Source organism: Pseudophryne corroboree, chromosome 2 (assembly GCF_028390025.1).
Source record: "Pseudophryne corroboree isolate aPseCor3 chromosome 2, aPseCor3.hap2, whole genome shotgun sequence".
NCBI classification, from domain to species: Eukaryota; Metazoa; Chordata; class Amphibia; order Anura; family Myobatrachidae; genus Pseudophryne; species Pseudophryne corroboree.
This window is the reverse complement of record NC_086445.1, coordinates 122,953,307-122,959,489: the sequence shown is the minus strand read 5'-3', so window position 1 is coordinate 122,959,489 and position 6,183 is coordinate 122,953,307.

Here is a 6,183-nt window from a genome sequence, read left to right as displayed (position 1 = left end):
CCCGACCCTTCCCCATCCGGGCCCCCCCACGCATCCGCCCCCTCCTCCACCCGCAACATCTACAGACACCCTCCCCCATCCGCAGTCCCCCCCGCTACATTCTGTACATCATGCCCTGCAGGTGCTGTTCACACCGTCGCAAGGGGCTGCGCCTCCTTCACCAACGCACGCCCTTTCATTGTGCAATATTTAACCACTAACAAAGGAATGCAGGTAATACTCCATATAATACAAATATTGAACCCGAGAAAGGCATGCAAGGGTTAAGGGGGCGTAGCCCCTTGCGACGGTGTGAAGAGCGCCCGTAGGGCGCGATGAAGCACCTAGTATATATATATATATATATACTGGTCACACAACAATGCAGCAGATATTGAGCACTGATGATCAGGATACTGTCGAAGTAAAAAAAATTACCTAAAGAGAACATACAAACTACACACATATAAGTCGCTATACTTGCAAATACGCGCAGCGAGCACAGCAATATATGGTAACACACGCATTTACACGGACATGCCACAGAGATGGATTCGACACTTATTTCATATAGTACATAATTATAATAATATCAAGCGCCAGACATCATGATGATTTAGAATTGTATATGATGGAGTGGTGTCATGTATGTGTATTATTTGAACGAAACCAGATAGACCGGTCATGTTTACTATTGAAGCAACCAGATTGATGTGTAGATTCATTTGATGCTTGTTGTGAAGTTGTGGGACATTGCAGCGGATAATTATGATTACATGTATAAAAGCTAAAATCACTTTTATTAGAACAATACATAGACCAAACAGGTAGTGGACAGGAAACTCAGGCCAGCCCTTTGGACGTCCCCAAGGCTGAACCTGTTCAGCATATACAAAGGAACTGGTGACTCATCGTGAATCCCTCCCCCAGAAACTGGATAACACATTGACCACACAGGAAGTTAGTGGCTGTAAGGTCTGAGACAATGATGGACTTGCTTGCCGATCAGTTCCTGTATTTATTTACAGAGAGAGTGATATGGAAAGATGAATTTATATAACTTAAAGATAATGGTATTGTATGCTGGCATGTAACTGTATGTAACTTTATGTATTAACTGCTTACTGTGTGAGTTGTAATCATGTAACTATAGGTATACTGTACTTTGTAATATATATTGAATCCATATCCTTTTAATAACAAATATATACATCAATGAGCTTTGGAACTCAGATAATGTGTGGGTGTATTGTTTTCTCTTATGGGATGCAGTGTTTTGCGATGAATAGCGCACATTCATGGGATATGGTAATAAGAGATGCAGGCATTTACAATATATATTAGAGCGGGCATTTTAAATATTTGTGAGAAATCAATTTGGCATTCATAGAGTGGGGGCTCTTACGGGATATCAGGGTCTTAATGATGCACTGTACATTACAAACGCGGCTGTAATTGACTGGCTCCAATGGACGCATTGCGAAGCTGATGAAAATAACATCCACGTTAGTGTATTGTTGTGGTATCAGTAAGCCAATGATATGAAATTCAAGGGACAATGCGTTTCTCATAATATTTAAGATGCTAAAATGTATTTTTATTGTTGCAAAACAAGGTTCAAATAAGTCATATTGTGTTTGATTCAGATTGGATTGTTTATCTGTTTAAGTAGGTTTAAAAGTATATTTAAAAGTTGCTGCATAGCCTTGGTATAGTTTTATTTTTAACTCAGGCCTAAAATAACTTCTGGTGCTTGTATGATGTGTGATTTCTTTGTGACAAAGGAAGCCGCATGGTCTGTCCTCCATTTTGGACTAACCACATGGCCTGTCCACCATTTTGTGTAACCCTCATGGATGTGGAAGGGGGAGGAGCAGCGGCCATTTTGGGAAGGTCATTTTCTAAATGGCTGATTTTCACTGCTCAGAAAAATCAGCTTTCCTTGGTCACATCAAACCCTATTTATGAGTTACCAATGCATTTATTTAACCCATGCCATAGTCAATTACAAATAGTTTCAGCTGGGCCTAGTGAGAGTTAATAGATGAATACTTGATGTAAGAATTACACACAGATATAAACAAAGTTTTTTTTCTTTTTTCTTCCAAGACTTGTAGAATCTGCTTGCTTTAAGATAGCCATTGAAATGCAAATTAACCTGTGTAACTGCTTTTTCTTAGCAGTAAAAAAACAACAACAAAAATAAGATTTTACTCACCGGTAAATCTATTTCTCGTAGTCCGTAGTGGATGCTGGGACTCCGTAAGGACCATGGGGAATAGCGGCTCCGCAGGAGACTGGGCACAACTAAAGTAAGCTTTAGGACTACCTGGTGTGCACTGGCTCCTCCCACTATGACCCTCCTCCAGACCTCAGTTAGGATACTGTGCCCGGAAGAGCTGACACAATAAGGAAGGATTTTGAATCCCGGGTAAGACTCATACCAGCCACACCAATCACACCGTATAACTCGTGATACTATACCCAGTTAACAGTATGAAATATAACTGAGCCTCTCAACAGATGGCTCAACAATAACCCTTTAGTTAGGCAATAACTATATACAAGTATTGCAGACAATCCGCACTTGGGATGGGCGCCCAGCATCCACTACGGACTACGAGAAATAGATTTACCGGTGAGTAAAATCTTATTTTCTCTGACGTCCTAAGTGGATGCTGGGACTCCGTAAGGACCATGGGGATTATACCAAAGCTCCCAAATGGGCGGGAGAGTGCGGATGACTCTGCAGCCCCGAATGAGCAAACTCTAGGTCCTCCTCAACCAGGGTATCAAACTTGTAGACTCTTGCAAAAGTGTTTGAACCTGACCAAGTAACAGCTCGGCAAATTTGTAAAGCCGAGACCCCTCAGGCAGCCGCCCAAGAAGAGCCCACTTTCCTCGTGGAATGGGCTTTTACAGATTTAGGGTGCGGCGGTCCAGCCGCAGAATGTGCAAGTTGAATCGTGCTACAGATCCAGCGAGCAATAGTCTGCTTAGAAGCAGGAGCACCCAGCTTGTTGGGTGCATACAGGATAAATAGCGAGTCAGTTTTCCTGACTCCACCCATCCTGGAAACATATATTTTTCAGGGCCCTGACTACGTCCAGTAACTTGGAATCCTCCAAGTCCCAAGTAGCCGCAGGCACCACAATAGGTTGGTACACATGAAAACTGATACCACTTTAGGAAGGAATTGGGAACGAGTCCTCAATTCCGCCCTATCTATATAAAAAATTTAGATAAGGGCTTTTGCATGATAAAGCCGCTAATTCTGATACACGCCTGGCCGACGCCAAGGCCAACAGCATGACCACTTTCCACGTGAGGTATTTTAGCTCCACGGATTTAAGTGGCTCAACCCAATGCGACTTCAGGAAATCCAACACCACGTTGAGATCCCACGGTGCCACTGGAGGCACAAACGGGGGCTGACCATGCAGCACTCCCTTAACAAAAGTCTGAACTTCAGGCAGTGAGGTCAGTTCCATTTTGGAAGAAAATCGATAGAGCCGAAATCTGGACCTTAATGGAACCCAATTTTAGGCCCATAGTCACCCCTGACTGTAGGAAGTGCAGAAATCGACCTAGCTGAAATTCCTCCGTTGGGGCCTTCCTGGACCACAGCACGCAACATATTTCCGCCATATGCGGTGATAATGGTTTGCGTTCACTTCTTTCCTAGCTTTAATTAGCGTAGGGATAACTTCCTCCGGAATGCCCTTTTCCTTCAGGATCCGGCGTTCAACCGCCATGCCGTCAAACACAGCCGCGGTACGTCTTGGAACAGACAGGCCCCCTGCTGCAGCAGGTCCTGTCTGAGCGGCAGAGGCCATGGGTCCTCTGAGATAATTTCTTGGAGTTCTGGGTACCAAGCTCTTCTTGGCCAATCCGGAACAATGAGTATAGTTCTTACTCCTCTCCTTCTTATTATTCTCATTACCCTGGGTATGAGAGGCAGAGAAGGGAACACATACACCGACTGGTACACCCACGGTGTTACCAGAGCGTCCACAGCTATCGCCTGAGGGTCCCTTGACCTGGCGCAATATCTTTGTAGCTTTTTGTTGAGGCGGGACGCCATCATGTCCACCTGTGGCCTTTCCCAACGGTGTACAATCATTTGGAAGACTTCTGGATGAAGTCCCCACTCTCCCGGGTGGAGGTGGTGTCTGCTGAGAAAGTCTGCTTCCACTCCGGGAATGAACACTGCTGACAGTGCTAACACATGATTTTCCGCCATCGGAGAATCCTTGTGGCTTCTGCCATCGCCATCCTGCTTCTTGTGCCGCCCTGTCGGTTTACATGAGCGACCGCCGTGATGTTGTCTGACTGGATCAGCACCGGCCGGTGTTGAAGCAGGGGTCTAGTCTGACTTAGGGCATTGTAAATGGCCCTTAGTTCCAGAATATTTATGTGTAGGGAAGTCTCCTGACTTTTCCATAGTCCTTGGAAGTTTCTTCCCTGTGTGACTGCCCCCCAGCCTCGAAGGCTGGCATCCGTGGTCACCAGGACCCAGTCCTGTATGCCGAATCTGCGGCCCCCTAGAAGATGAGCACTCTGCAGCCACCACAACAGCGACACCCTGGCCCTTGGAGACAGGGTTATCCGCCGATGCATCTGAAGATGCGACCCGGACCACTTGTCCAACAGATCCCACTGGAAGATCCTTGCATGGGACCTGGCAAATGGAATTTCTTCGTAAGAAGCTACCATCTTTCCCAGGGCTCGCGTGCATTGATGCACCGACACCTGTATTTGTATTAGGAGGTCTCTGTCTAGAGACGACAACTCCTTGGACTTCTCCTCCGGGAGAAACCCTTTTTTCCTGTTCTGTGTCCAGAACCATACCCAGGAACAGTAGATGCATCGTAGGAACCAGCTGCGACTTTGGAATATTCAGAATCCAGCCGTGCTGTTGTAGCACTTCCCGAGATAGTGCTACTCTGACGAACAACTGCTCCCTGGACCTCGCCTTTATAAGGAGATCGTCCAAGTACGGGATAATTATTTCGGCCATTACCTTGGTAAATACCCTCGGTGCCGGGGACAGACCAACGGCAACGTCTGGAATTGGTAATGACAATCCTGTACCACAATTTTGAGGTACTCCTGGTGAAGAGGGTAAATAGGGACATGCAGGTAAGCATCCTTGATGTCCAGATATACCATGAAATTCTCCAGGCTTGCAATAATCGCCCTGAGCGATTCCATTTTGAACTTGAACCTTCGTATATAAGTGTTCAAGGATTTTCATTTTAGAATGGGTCTCACCGAACCGTCCGGTTTCAGTACCACAACATTCTGGAATAGTAACCCCGGCCTTGTTGAAGGAGGGGTACCTTGATTTCACCTGCTGGAAGTACAGCTTGTAAATTGCCACCTCCCTTTCTCCGAGGGCAGCAGACAAGGCTGATGTGAGGTAACGGCGAGGGGGAGTCGCCTCGAACTCCAGCCTGTATCCCTGCGATACTACTTGCAGAACCTAGGGATCCACCTGTGGGCAAGCCCACTGGTCCCTGAAGTTCCCGAGACGCGCCCCCACCGCACCTGTCTCCACCTGTGGAGCCCCAGCGTCATGCGGTGGACTCAGAGGAAGCGGGGGAAGATTTTTGATCCTGGGAACTAACTGTCTGGTGCAGCTTTTTCCTTCTTCCCTTGTCTCTGTGCAGAAAGGAAGCGCCTTTGACCCGCTTGCTTTTCTGAAGCCGAAAGGACTGTACCTGAAAATACGGTGCTTTCTTAGGCTGTGAGGAAACCTGAGGTAAAATTCTTTCTTCCCAGCTGTTGCTGTGGATACGAGGTCCCAGAGACCATCCCCAAACAATTCCTCACCCTTATAAGGCAGAATCTCCATGTGCCTTTTAAAGGCAGCATCACCTGTCCACTGCCGGGTCTCTAATACCCTCCTGGCAGAATGGACATTGCATTAATTCTGGATGCCAGCCGGCAAATATCCCTCTGTGCATCCTTCATATATAAGACGACGTCTTTAATATGCTCTATGTTAGCAAAATATTAACCCTGTCTAGGGTATTACTATTATCTGACAGGGTATCAGACCACGCTGCAGCAGCACTATTTATGCTGAGGCAAATGCAGGTCTCAGTATCGTACCTGAGTGTGTATATACAGACTTCAGGATAGCCTCCTGCTTTTTATCAGCAGGCTCCTTCAAAGTGGCCGTATCCCCAGACGGCAGTG